General features: G+C 41.2%; 1 protein-coding gene and 1 pseudogene across 2 annotated transcripts in view; both read left to right on the top strand.

The window, feature by feature from the left end:
• The window catches only part of LOC133243812 (testis-specific Y-encoded protein 1-like), a 505,577-nt pseudogene that overhangs the window by 127,009 nt on the left and 365,507 nt on the right, over positions 1–13,061 (top strand).
• The window catches only part of LOC133243844 (gamma-taxilin-like), a 102,958-nt gene continuing 92,949 nt past the window's right edge, over positions 3,053–13,061 (top strand). For both annotated transcript variants that reach the window (XM_061410570.1, XM_061410569.1), the window contains exon 1: positions 3,053–3,219. The gene's annotated coding sequence lies outside the window, so the exon portion shown is untranslated. The remainder of the gene's footprint in view (positions 3,220–13,061) is intronic.

Raw genomic sequence — 13,061 nt, 5'->3', positions numbered from 1 at the left:
TTTCCCTTTCTCAGTAACAGATTTTTCCCAGGCTGGGTGGAAACTCAATTGTGTGCTCCTAGGTGTCAGTACCAAACAGTGCAAGGAGACGGTTTTAGAATCCTGTGAGATCAGTATTCACAAGAAGAGTCCAGTTTTGCATGTCTTTGTACATGTGTTTATTCTAATTTTGTAGGATGAAGGGTCTCAGCAAGGAAGAGAGTCATAAAGAAATGTTTAATGGTGAAGACAGCAGTGCTAGAATTCCAGGCTGTGGAAACTCATGGGCTCTACATTGAGGGACCTTGAGGTTCAGAACTCTAAATGCCCAATACTGGCTAGACTTTCTCCTGTCTGGTCATAAATCCATCTTTTCTGGGTTTGGAAATCATTAGACCAGGAGACCTCAGACCTCAGACCACTAAGGTAGGCTTTGAATCTGTATAATTCCACTCAGCAGAGGATGACTAGCTCTTCACAAACTATGAATTAAACTTCAGAGATTTATGGGTGAAAAGGATGCCCTTTCACTGAATACCAAGCACCCCTAGGCTTGGTAACCTGCTTTCAGCTCAAGGTATGAATAGTAGAAAATGTCAAAGTGCTGACAAGCTGTTAGAAAGGGCAATCTCAGAAATAGGGATTTACTGTTAGAAATCCCTATCCAGGTACAGACTGTAATACTCAGATCTTTCCTTATCCTGAGGATATGCTGGGACAGTAGCCACCCAGCACATAAATCTGAACAAACTGCCACCATCTTTTTGGATAGACTGGTCTGGTTTTGGTCTAGCTGCCAGCCCCTGGGAGACAGTGCCCACTGCACCTTGGGAGGAGGACTTTGAAGTCTTTCTTATAGGTGTTCCTGGGTGTAGCACACAGCATGCATGGGGTACATGTATAAAGGGAAGCAGTGCAAGAGTAAGCACCTCAGAACCAGCTATCCCTATCCTATACAGAGAGCTGGAGTTTTACCTCAGATTCTTGGCAAAGATGCAGTCTGACTGCCTAGGGTGGGAACGGTGGAGTCAGTGAAATGGTAGAATAAGATAAGAAAGTTTTCAGTAATCTAGCCAAAAGTGACAGCGAAAAGCTAGATAGGTGGTAGGTATGATGGTGACTTGTGGGTTCAGGGCCCTGGTGAAGGTATGGAAAGGAGTTCTTTTAAAGACTTTCCTGACATCTCCTTCACCAAACAAGAGGCTCTGAAACTTACCTTTACCAAACTAAGGGCTAAATATGAATTCCTCTAGCTTATTAAATTGGCTAACTCTTTTTTCAGGGATAAATACTTTATAATGTGTTGGTTTCTGCCATCCATGAGCATGAATCAGCCATATGTCTCCTCCCTCTTGAATCTCTCTTCCATCTCCCTCTCTATCTCACCCTTATAGGTTGTCTCAAAGTTATGTCTCAGTTATTTTGATTGAAGTATCCCTTGAAACTCCTCAATAATTGAGCACCCAGCTCTGGAGAAACAGTAACCAGATGCATTCAGATTGGTAAGGGAAGAAGTAAGATTGTTTCAAGACTTACTCTTGCATATGCAAACTACTAAAAAATCAGGAAGAGACATGGCCTTATAAATGAACTCTGCAAAGTTACAGTAAAGGATGCAGCTCAGCCAGATTGCAGCTCCCATTGCATATTAATTCAGAACAGATAAAGAGCAGTCAAAATTTCAGTGAATGGGCCAGATTCTAGACAAGTGTTGGGGCTAGAAAAGTGAAATTCTGAAAGATATGCACACTTATTTTTGGCAAAGTAGAAGTAGAGATTCTCATAAATCCTACTTAGTTTGTTCTGGGGCACTTTAATAAAATGAATATTGCAATAGAGCAAGTCAGACACTTATTTTTAATTTTTGATTTCCCAGTATGTATAAAATTTGTATTTCCCATTTATTGTAGTTTATTAAGTGCAATATCACTACATCTAAAAATCAATGTACAATCCTTAATTAAAAATTATTTATTGGTAAAAAATTCCAACCATCAAGTGAGCCTTCAGTAAATAGTAACTTCAAAGATCACTGGACACAGACCACCATAAGAAATGTAATCATGAACATTTTTGAAATAGTTTTGAGTATTGAGATAAAACAGACTCCCAGTTGCTTCTCCAGCACAGATAAGTTTACTCAGCATTAGCAAAGAATTGGCAATTTAGAATCTGCAGTTGTGTTTAAGCCAGATGTACAAGCAGAAGCAGGAGAAGGCAATTATGCAATGCAGAAACCAGCTGCCAGGGCGGTAGTACATAAGAGTCCCTGCAGTTTCATCCTGAGTCCTTGTTAGGAAATAAAAGGATGCTGTTCTGCCTGTTGGAGGTGTGCCATGGTCTCAGGATGTGAGGTGCCTTCTGATTGCCCAAACCTATTTAATTGAGGTTTCTGTTTAATTTTTGCACAGGAGACAAGAAGTGATGAAATGACGTTCAAAGATGTTAGTAATGAACTTGCAGAGCGGAGAACTGCCACAACCCTTCAATCTGCAAAAAAGATGCAGTAGCTGTGAAATGCAATGAACAAGGTATGCCTGTACTGACCCTTCAGTTCAGTTCAGTCGCTCAGTCGTGTCGGACGAGCTCAATCATTTCAGGATAACACCGAAGTCCCTAGCAAGTATAAGGTAACAAGAACAAAATAGGAGTTATTACTATTTTCACCTGACCATGAACTTTTTCGGAATATTTTCAAAGTTGCCAGAGTACTTTATTGTGATATTGCCCCTAGAAACCCACAATTCCAGTAAGTTGCACGCACAGCACAGTGAATACTCTTCCCTTCTTCTAGAGCTCCCAGTTCCGCCCTAAACCCAACCAGGGCGTGCAAACCTTGGCATATCAGTTTGCTAGCACCAGCAGTTCTTTCCTCAGTGTTTATCCTTTTCCAGGCAAAGTCGCTGGGGCGTTCTGTTTTCGGTTTGAGAGCTAAAGAATTTGGCTGCAAAGCAGGGTTTCAAACCCTGAAGCTGGGTTTAGCCGTTTATCCAGTAGAAGCAAACCATTCACTTGTCATGTGGAGAGCGCCGGATCAGCGATTGGCTGCTAGGGTTTGGAGCTAGTAGCTAGGTCCTGCGAGCTTCCGTCCTTTGGGTCAAAGGTGCGGGTTTAGATGGTTGCGTCATTTCTCCGCGACGTGTGTAGACTAGGCAGCGCGAGGCAGAGGCGTCGGCACCGTGGCTGAGAGGGTTGAGGCCATTTCGGACAGTTGACTGCGCAGCCAGAAGCCCGAAGCCGGTCAGTCCTGGTTGCCATCGGGTGACGGGGGTGGAGTGTCAGAGAATTTTATGTTTTGCACGTTTTCCTGTTCACTATCTTTGGTTACTTTACTTTTAGTTAACTTTTCCTTCAGAGGCTCAAGCTAGGAGGAGGATGTATGTGTGGGGGTAGTCGGGGGAAGTTCAACTGGAATAAATGGGGTAGAGGGAGCGCTGGGCCTTCCGGCGGTTTGCGCCGGTTAGAGGGGCGGTTCGGAACGGTCTTGTTTGTGGGGAAAGAGTGCGGGGCGCGGGGAAGGCAATGTCAACCCACTCCAGTACTCTTGCCTGGGAAATCTCATGGATGGAAGAGCCTGGTAGGCCACAGTCCATGAGGTCGCGAAGAGTCGGACACGACCGAGCGACTTCACTTTTTTTCACTTTCATGCACTGGAGAAGGAAATGACAACCCACTCCAGAATTCTTGCCTGGAGAATCCCAGGGACAGAGGAGCCTGGTGGGCTGTTGTCTATGGGGTCTCACAGAGTTGGACACGACTGACGCGACTTAGCAGCAGCAGCACTGCGGGCCGCGGGTTCGCCACATGTGACAGCTGCCTGCGGCGGGTGCCTCGGGGCCCTTTGAGTCCCGTGAGTCATGTCCTCTTTCCCAGCCACTAATTTCCCTGTATTCCTTTTCTTGGCCGCCAGTCTCGGTCGACTGGGAACAAGGACTGCTTCTCAGCTTTCGGCTAGTGAGTGGGTCGCTCTTCAGGTTGTGTTGCCGCAGCGTTGGCAAGGCTGTTGGGTACTTAGATAATGGCGCCGAGGTCGGGGCTGCGTTGCGTGGTGTGTGTTTTCCGGTTCTCCGTTGCTGTCTGGCGCCGATCGGATGGTAGGCATCGGTGGCGTAACTAATTATTAGAGTTGCTTGGTTTCGCAATCTGGGCAGTTGGCATCAGTAATATGGACGGCACTCGCGGCTTGGAGGGCTTCCCTCCTGGTTCAGAGCTAAAGAATTTGGCTGCAAAGCAGGAGACCCTTGGGTCTGGAAGATCTCCTGGAGGAGGAAATGGCAAATGACTCCAATAGTCTTACCTGGAGAATCTCATGGACAGAGGAGCCATAGATTGCAAAAAGTCGACACGACTGAGTGACTAAACTATGCTCAGGACTTGGTATAGAAGTGATAGTGGAGCATTACATTGTTTATCTGGTGAAAGGAAAATCTCAGTCTCTATTAGAATGGAAAAATCCTTCTGGGATGAGTTTGAGAAAGTTTTTCACAACGAATGTGCTGCATACAGTTATATGGTTTTCGGAGCCCTGGAGTTGAGAATTGGAGGAAAAGAGCCTGGGATAGCGCAACACTTTTTCTGTTCATTTAAACTTCTTGAAGTGTTTTTCTCTCTTTGAACCCATAAAATAATATTTTTGTAGTATCTTTTGTGACCTTCAAAGTTTCCTGAACTTTACATTTGAACAAAGTGCGAAGAATTTATTGCACCAGGGTCTGAATTGAGATTATTTTGTCTCTATATGAAGGTGTGAATACTTCACACTTTGCTTTTTTCTCTCTCTCCTTGTATTCTGAAAAACAGAATCAGTTCTTGAAGGATTGTAAAAAAAACAAAAAACTGGATGCATAGTACTCTTAAGAATTTGAAATTTCACAGTGGGTACTTCCTCCAAAGACAAATATGATTTTTAAAAAAGGTGCAGCTCTGCAGTTTATGACATTCTAACAAAGAAGAGAAATATTATTTTACATAGAAAAAGGAGAAGTTGGGGAGAATTTTTGACTGAAAGTCTTTAGGAGAAAAGTGGGAGTTCAGCATGATAATAATTTCTCACTCTCTGAGTTAGATAGTCCATTTCTTCTAGGGATTACAGAGTCTATGTTTTCCTTTTAGCATTTGTAGTTGGAAGATTTTTTTCCCCCTATTGATTGTAGTGCTGGGATCTATAATTGATAATTTTTCCCATAAGTGCAGTGGTGCTGGCTGAAAACTCTGGGCCTCTGGGCTCCATTTTGATGAGATTTCCTTTTACTAGTGTTCATAGGAATATCCATTTCTATACTTTGTCTGTTTGCGTACTTGTTATTTAAGTTGAGTCCCCTAACAGAGTAGGGATTGCGGAAGGGGAAGGGGTTATAGGGGAGGGCAAAATGGGTAAAGTTTATCAACTATATGGGAATGGATGGAAATCATATTTTGGATGGTGTAGAGTATGGGACTTGACATCTGGCTCAGTGGTAAAGAATCTACCTGCCAGTGCAGAAGACTCAGATTCAGTATCTGGATCAGTATTATCCCTGGAGAAGGGAATGGCTTGGAGAATCCCAGGGACAGAAGAGCCTGGCCAGTTACATTCCGTTCAGTTCAATTCAGTCAGTCAGTCATGTCTGACTCTTTGTGACCCCGTGGACTGCAGCACTCCAGGCCTTCCTGTCCATCACCAACTCCCGGAGTTTACACAGACTCCTATCTATTGGGTCTGTGATGCCATCCAACCGTCTCATCCTCTGTTATCCCCTTCTCCTCTCACCTTTAATCTTTCCTAGCATCAGAGTTTTTTCAAATGAGTTAGTGTTCTCATCAGGTGGCCAAAATATTGGAGCTTCAGCTTCAGCATCAGTCCTTTCATTGACTGTTCAGGACTGATTTTCTTTAGGATGGACTGGTTGGATCTCTTTGCAGTCCATGGGGATGCAAAGAGTTGGAAAGGACTGAGCACCCATACATGCTGTGGGGTATACAAACGCTGAAATACAAGATTTACAGTGAAACTCATGTAATATTTTATTGGTATTGTAATGAAAAAAAATTTCAAATTAAAAATAAAGGTTTGAGGATCATCTTCAGGAGAGCTTGTAGCTTGTAAATAATTTATGGGCATCTTGAAATAGAGTAGGCAATTTTAGGGCTTCCCTGATAGCTCAGTTGCTAAAGAATGCACCTGCAATGCAGAAACCCTGTTTTAATTCCGGGTCAGGAAGATCCTCTGCAAAGGGATAGACTACCCATGCCAGTATTCTTGGGCTTCCCTGATGGCTCAGCTGGTAAAGAATCTGCCTGCAATGTGGGAGACCTTGGTTTGATCCCTGGGTTGGGAAAATATCCTGGAAAAGGGAAAGGCTACCCACTGCAGTATTCTGGCCTGGAGAATAGTCCATGGGGTCACCAGAAGTCTAAGGGAGGGTGTTAATACGTTTAATCATGGATGATTCTGGGAAGTCAATGATTTCTTCAACTATAGTAGATGCCTGTATACTTAAATAAATAAATTAGAAAGTTTTGAGAAAAGGAAAGTGAATCATAGATGGCATGTCCTGGGATTATAGTTTTTAAAAATTTGTCATTTTTTGCCTTTTTATTGCAGAATTTATTCTGTTTAAGGTAATTTCTGATAGGGAGGGGTTTGCTTTTGCCATTCTGTTGTTTGTTTTCTGTATTTTTTTTTTCCTTCTTCTGTTTTACTGCTTTTTTGTTTGAATTTTTGCTAGTGTAGCATTTAAATTCTCATTTCTTTTTATGTATGCTACTTAATTTTTTACATACTGGTTCCCTGGGGATAAAAAAAATGACAACTATTTTATATTATTATCAGTGTACCTTCAGTGGTATAGTCTGTTCCTATAGTTCTGCCATCTTCCTTATTGTCATGGATAATTAGCACATTGTGTTACTTTATTAGCTCATAACTGTTTTAAGTTTTGAATCATGTAGAGAAAAAAGGAGTTACAAGTGCAAAATGCAGTAATTATTGTTTTTTATATTTAACTGTGTAATTATGTTTACTAATCTTTTTTTTTTTGTATGGCTTGAGATGACTTGTAATGCACTTTTATTTTTCTCAGAAGGACTTTGTGTGTTTTTTGCAGGGCAGGTCTAATAGTATTCTGTTAGCTCTTGTGTATTTGGGAATGTTTTAATGCAGTCTCTTATTTTGAAAGATAGTCTTTGTGTTTATTATACTTAAAAGCTTATTCATTATTTAACTCATGGGATGTGTAGACAAATAGTTTTCATCAAGTAAGAGTTTTCTGTTATTTCTTCGAGTGTTGTTGTCCTCTTCTTTCCTCTTCTTCCATGACTTATGTTGTATGTATGTTAGTATCATAAAAGTGTCTTAACTTCTGTTCATTTTTATTTATTCCTTTTTCTTTCTGTTTCTCAGATTATATTTTCAGTTGACCTGTCTTCTAAATTGCCAGTTTTTCTCCCTTCTGAATTCAGTTGTCATACTTTTCAATTCTGAATTTTTGGTTCATTTAGAAATATATTCTGTTTGTTTATTGATGGCTATTATTTGTTTATTCTTAATTTCTTTTATTTCCATGACTTGTTTATAGTTCTGTTTTTCTTTGCCTGACTTGTGACTTTATCATCTTCAACTGAATGTTTTGAGGTTTATAATGTAACTGTTGAATAATAAATAAATCCTGATTTAGATAACAAGAGGCCTTATTCAAAGAGACTAATAGAGAGTACAGTATGGAATGGTACATTTTGATACTGATTTCAGAAATTCAAAAATGTCTCAGAATCAGACAGTGACTTATTGAGAAAAGTAAGTAGGTTAATAGAAACTTTAGGTGAAATCAGACAAGTAAAGGAGAGTAAAAGAGAGTGAGCAGAGAGCATAATTGGCGTGGTTGATGAGAGTTGTGTCTCAGCTGATTCTTAGATTCTTTGAATGAGTTGTTAATAGACATACTTTGCATTTTTCTGTCTTAATCATGGATAAGCCAGTATCTAGAGGTGTGGGAAGAAAAAACCTTGCCCTTGGAGACAGAAGTTCCAGTTTAGACAAACCAGTGAATAAGAAATGTGCAAATGTGAACCCTATATTCTGGAAATCTTATTCTTCCTATATTCCTAGAGTTTGTTGTTGATTCTTCTGAGTTGTAAATGTTTGTTTAGTAATTTTTTTTTTCCTGGTTCATATGGTGAGCTGTTTCATAAAGATCATATTGTTTCTCCTGTGTTGTCTTTAAAGTTTTTTGTGGTAGTTCAGAAGACAGCCAGAAATTTGAAAGAGATTTCCTCAAAAGCATGAACAACAAAAATAATGAAAAGTACACTCTGAGTTTTCGCAAATTGACTTTGTTTAGGAAACTTGTTTAACTCTTAGGCAAACTCAGCCTAAACATGTACCTCCTTGCACACAGCCAGATTAAAAAAGTATATGGTCTTCTGAAGTCTTTTCTGAATAGGTATCCTGCCCTGGACATGCATGTGGCCTTTTAGATTCTGTGGTATACCTGGGGGCAATCCAGATCCATTATTCTTCCATATTTCTTCTTTACCAGCCTCCTTTATCAGTTTGTCTGTTGCTTCCCTTGTCATTTGTTCCTTAGCCCACATAGCTGTGACTGTTTCAGCATTCAATACCAAGCGGTTACACCAATCCTGGCAATGTAAAAGCTTAATCTTGAGCTCCTCTTGGATATCTGTCATATAGCCAATTATCAGAACTCTTAAGAACAAGTTCTCTTACCCACTGTTCCTCCAGTGTTCCATACCAGGTATGCTAACCATTTCCAGAGTAGGGATTAGGGAACTGTAGGCATGTAGAATAAAAAATTACAATATTCCTTAAGTAAAATACAGCACCTTCTCTCCTAGTTAAGCTTTCTTCTCGTTGTTGGTTTTGTTTTCTAGTTTCAAGACAGTTTGAACAATTTTTGCCAGTGTAATCGTTGTGTAGTGTAGAAGTGGTGGTTTGGAGGTCCTTCCCTCACCATTTTCTTAAAAAAAAAAAATTTTTTTTTTCTTATGGTATAATCAGTGTACAATGTAATGTAAGTTTCTGGTTATGACATATTGATTCAGAATTTTTAAAAGGTTATTCTTGTAGCTTATTTATTGTACACCTAAGTAGTTTGTACCTCTTAATCCTCCTGCTGTATCTTGCCTATTCCCTTTTTGCTCTCTCCACAGGTAACCTCTAGTTTGTTCTCTGCATCTGTGAGTCTGCTTCTTCTTTGTTTTATTCACTAGTTTTAATTCTAGATTCAACATATAAATGACACGTTTTTCTCTGATTCATTTCACTTAGCATAAGTTCATCAGTATTGCAGACGGCAAAATTTCATTCATTTTTAGGTCTGAATAGTATTTCACTCAGAGAAGGCAATGGCAACCCACTCCAGTACTCTTGCCTGGAAAATCCCATGGATGGAGGGGCCTGGTGGGCTGCAGTCCATGGGTTCGCTAGGAGTCGGACACGACTGAGCGACTTCAGTTTATTTTTTCACTTTCATGCGTTGGGGAGGGAAATGGCAACCCACCCCAGTGTTAGGAAATGGAAACCCACTCCAGTGTTCTTGCCTGGAGAATGCCAGAGATGGGGGAGCCTGGTGGGCTGCTGTCTATGGGGTCGCACAGAGTTGGACACAACTGAAGTGGCTTAGCAGCAGCAGCAGTATTTCATTGTGTATGTATGTGTCACATCTTCTTTATCCACTCATTTGTTGATGGATACTAGGGTTGCTTCAGTATCCTGGCAGCTGTCCATAATGCTATGAAGATTGAGGTGCATGTATATTTTTGAATTCATGTTTTTAGTTTTTTCGAATATATACTCAGGATTTGAATTCTTGATTTATATGAATCGTATAGTTTGTCGAGAAACATCCAAACCATTTTGTACAGTGGCTGCACCCGTTTACATGCCCACCAACAATGTAAGAGAGGTTCCTTTTCTGTACATTCATTATTTGTGAACTTTCTGATGATAGCATTCTGGCAGGTGTGATGGAATATTTCACTGTGGTTTTGATTTTCATTTCCTTTTCGGTGGTGCTGAGCATCTTTTCATGTTATCTGTTTGCCATCTTTAGGAAATTGTATATTCATGTCTTCTGGCCATCTTTTGCTGGGTTGTTTTACCACAACTAATAAGTGTGGCCAGACAGTTGAGACTGTCTGAAGCCATCCGTTGATCATTTCAGCTGATGTTGTGAAGAGATTTTCTTCTGTCTTTTATTAGTGAATGACTCCCATTGGAGTGATAACTACCTGTAGTGTAGCCATAAGCCAGGAATCAACTGCTCCTGCAGTGAGTTTCATCAGGAAACCAAAGTAACATCATTTTGGAGAGCATTTTGTATTTTTCTGATAGTCCCTTGGCTTCCTGATGAAACAGTTGATAATCTCTTATGATGTTTCCTAACGTGGAAGAGTTTTTCTATAGGAATGTAAGTTCATTACTGGCTTGCATCTGAGAATGGGCACACATGGTACCTTTGGGAACAAAGTATGGATTGTGATTGTCGAGGTTCCTAAAGTGAAACTTACATTCATGTTTTCCAGTGGGCACAGATTTAAAGTGATTTGCAGTATGGCTCCCTAGCTAACTGTTAACCCTAGGATTTGCAGGTGACTAACTGATTCACATCCTTCTTTTTTAAAGACCTACCTAAGGCCACATAGTCCAACTTATCCTGTCTATGTCTGACACCAGCTGGATGGTGTTTGTCTATCCTTGAAATGACTTAGCAGTGTCTAGAGAAGTGAGGGTCAGGGAGATATAAGGTGATGATGATAAGCATTTTGTTTAGGAAATACAGGATCTAGGATTTTCACTGCTCTTTGCATTTGAGTGATAGATTGTCATCTGAGCAATCTGGCTGGAAGGGAGAGTCACCACTCTTAATTCCAAAATTTAGGAGAGCTACACAAAAGTACATCTTTTTTTGTGATGAAGACTTTGGGGGCAGTTTTTAAATGCATTGGATGGTTAATGTTAGATTTGTTAATAAAGTCTATATTCCCAGTAGCTATCATTTCAGTTTTTGTCCAGTTGTTTACCTACTCATGACAGTTTCTTTTCCCACAAAGGCTAGGTACTAGAGGAGGGGACTTTTGTAAACCTTGCAGAGATCCATTATGTCCTCCTCTTTGACTTGCGTAGGTCACCATAGGGAGATTCCTTAGGCAGTGTACTTGATAGTGGTCATTATCCATTTGATTCACAGGTACACAACCGTTTTAGTCTCGCAAGACAGTCCAGTAGCTGCAACCAAGTATGAATCAGTTTGGGTAGAGTATGCCACTTGAGCTCACATGATTATGCTGTTGGGAGAAAGAAAGAAGCAGCAGCCTAAAAGTAACAAAGATTCTTTGAATTTCTTTCACACTCAGTGCTGATTTTTTAAAAGCAGATTTATGTAACTTAGCACCTCTTTTGTCCCAATCAGTGGCTCAGCTTGCTTTCCACAGTGTAAGATAAATGTTAGGGAGTTAACATCAGAATTTGCATCAATTTTTGAGAAGGAAGCTTAATGCCCTGTAATTCCAGATGCCTATGGATGACAGGGAGTGTGGATGAAATGGCAGAGGTACCTTGACTATCACCCCATGTTGGTGGCTTTTGTGCTAAAATGTGTACCAGTTTTGTTGCAGGAATGGGGACTCCTTCCAGAGCCTGCAAGTGGGCTCTTGTCTAATGCTTGGAAATGAATTGTCTGAGGAGACACACATTCTGACAAAGCAAGAGATTTTAGTGGGAAGGGGAGTCTGGGCAGAAAGCAGTAGGGTAAGGGAACCCAGGAGAACTGCTCTGCCACATGGCTTGCAGTGTCTGATTTTATGGTAATGGGATTAGTTTTTGGGTTGTCTTTGGCCAGTCATTCTGACTCAGAGTCCCGGTGCTCAGCAAAAATAGATGCCAGAAACAAGGACTCTGGGAGGTGGTCAGACATGTGGGGTCTCCTTTTGACCTTTTCCCAAATTCTTCCATTGGTGGTGGCTTATAGTTGCATGTTCCTTATCAGGACCGTCTGTTGTAAAATAACTCATGCAAATGATTACTCTGGTGCCTAGCCAGAGTGGGTGGTTTCAGTTGGTGTGCTTAACAGTGTCAGACTGCAGATTATCTAAGAGTCTAACCAAGTAACTGTTCATGGGGTTGTCAGTACTTTGGCCACCTGATGCAAAAAACTGACTGATTGGAAAAGACATGATGCTGGGAAAGATAGATAGCAGGAGGAGAAGGGGACGACAGAGGATAAGATGGTTGGATGGCATCACCAACTTGATGGGCATGAGTTTGAGCAAGCTTGGGAGTTGGTGATGGACAGGGAAGCCTGGCATCGGACAGTCCTTAGGGTCGGAGAGTTGGACATGACTGAGCGGACCACATGACAGATCATTTTAAAGGTTGTAGTGATGTAACCAAAGTCAAGTAATTGGTGTGGCACATCAATCCCATGACCTGAAAAGAACTATGGGTCACCCATGACCAATAGATCTAAGGAGCCTTAAAAGTTGGATGCATTTAAGAATTTCAGAATAAAGGGAATCAAGGCCCTGTGTGTCATGGCTTTCCCAGTCTGGAGACAAGTGGGTCAGCTTTTTGTGTGTATCACAATTTTAACAGGCAGAGGGAGCCTTTGCATTAGGAACAAATCCTTTACTTGGTGCACATAGCCACACTCAGTACAGACTACAGGCCAGTCAGCAATCATAGCCATTTGGGCAGTGCAGTCTTGATCAGTAGTTTTGTTTTAGTCAGCATAAACATCTATGTGAGTAATCCACGTGATTCTTTTAGTAGCTGTGATTTATTACTCCAGTTTGTGGTAACCAAAAATGGAGTTCTTTTATATGCCTGTTCAGGTATTCCCCAGAGAAGGCAGTGGCACCCCACTGCAGTACTTTTGCCTAGAAAAATCCCATGGACAGAGGGGCCTGGTGGGCTGCAGTCCATGGGGTCGTGAAGAGTCGGACACGACTGAGTGACTTCACTTTCACTTTTCACTTTCATGCTTTGGAGAAGGAAATGGCAACCCACTCCAGTGTTCTTGCCTGGAGAATCCCAGGGACAGGGAAGCCTGGTGGGCCGCCGTCTATGGGGTCACACAGAGTTGGAC

This window comes from Bos javanicus, chromosome Y (genome assembly GCF_032452875.1).
Source record: "Bos javanicus breed banteng chromosome Y, ARS-OSU_banteng_1.0, whole genome shotgun sequence".
Taxonomy (NCBI): Eukaryota; Metazoa; Chordata; class Mammalia; order Artiodactyla; family Bovidae; genus Bos; species Bos javanicus.
This window is presented reverse-complemented; position numbering and strand designations above follow the sequence as displayed.